Source organism: Sinocyclocheilus grahami, unplaced genomic scaffold, assembly GCF_001515645.1.
Source record: "Sinocyclocheilus grahami isolate Dianchi unplaced genomic scaffold, SAMN03320097.WGS_v1.1 scaffold1338.1, whole genome shotgun sequence".
Taxonomy (NCBI): Eukaryota; Metazoa; Chordata; class Actinopteri; order Cypriniformes; family Cyprinidae; genus Sinocyclocheilus; species Sinocyclocheilus grahami.
The window spans coordinates 219853-220366 of record NW_015506517.1 but is presented as its reverse complement, the minus strand read 5'-3'; positions in this window follow the sequence as shown (position 1 = coordinate 220366).

Below are 514 nucleotides of genomic sequence, written 5' to 3'. Positions count from 1 at the left end.
GTGAGTGTACTGGGCAACCGGGGAGCTGTCTATATCTCCCATAGGTGGATCTTATAGGTTACAGTTCGTAACCCCGGTTCTCTGAAACATCGAGTGGCGAGATCTACTAAGTTTGCCCCACTTGCTGCACGAGAAGCGAATATGCTCACTGAGGAAAGGTAGCGCGGGGCGGTCCCTTACCTGCCATTGGGCACGCGTTCCTGTCTGTCAGGCCAGACTTGGTGCAATTGGATGCTTCTGCAGAAGTCAGGTACAGATACCTTTCCCATAGGTGGATCTTTCCACTCAATGTTTCAGAGACCCGGTGTTACGAACAGTAACCTATTGTTCTCTGAGCACACACATCCGAAGCATGTGCACAGAAAGTGGCTGTCACATGGCATGTGAGTACTAAACTACGTTCTCTTTCATGTCTTATTGCACTTAAACTGTCAAATACACACAAGATTATGTTAAAAACATGCTACAAAAACAGCTGGGAAAGAAATCACATGTTTATATTAGATCTGTGTAT